This window comes from Arachis ipaensis, chromosome B10 (genome assembly GCF_000816755.2).
Source record: "Arachis ipaensis cultivar K30076 chromosome B10, Araip1.1, whole genome shotgun sequence".
Classification (NCBI taxonomy): domain Eukaryota; kingdom Viridiplantae; phylum Streptophyta; class Magnoliopsida; order Fabales; family Fabaceae; genus Arachis; species Arachis ipaensis.
The window spans coordinates 134,119,156-134,119,682 of NC_029794.2; the positions used below are offsets into that span (position 1 = coordinate 134,119,156).

General features: G+C 25.4%; 1 protein-coding gene across 2 annotated transcripts in view; it reads left to right on the forward strand.

The window, feature by feature from the left end:
* LOC107622305 (cysteine-rich receptor-like protein kinase 10) overlaps nucleotides 1-527 on the forward strand; it is a 6,285-nt gene that overhangs the window by 2,374 nt on the left and 3,384 nt on the right. The gene's annotated exons all lie outside the window — the stretch shown is intronic.

A 527-nucleotide genomic window follows, 5' to 3' on the forward strand; every position in this document is an offset into this window, starting at 1 on the left:
TTAATATAATTTATAAATAACTAATTAAGTAGATTTATTATCATGTTTTGTGGGGTCCATAATTAAAATATACATGTGAATTGCTTAGGCTTTAATTTATTTAGATATAGCAGGCGGGAAGTCAAAGATACAAATGTTAGATGATATATTGCCTCTTAATTCTAATTAAAATAACAGTGACTTGTCACAAATTCACAATGTCCCTTGTCCTTTTAGAGTTTGGGGTTTGGTAGGCATTAATTTAAGACAGCTTGCTTTTTTAGGTTTGAAATTAATCAAATCATCTTTTAATTCCTGTCATCTATTTATATTTAATGGGTGGCTGATATGGATATGGCTGGTAAACAGCTCTCTCAGCCATCCACTTGATAAAATGTATGTTTCTAGAATACATATTATTAAGTGAATACATTTTTTTTTTGTGAAAAGGACATAAAATCTAAGTTGTTTTAATATGTTCATTATATCATTATTAAAAGTATTTAAAATTTTTTACTAATAATAATTTTAATATATATATATATATG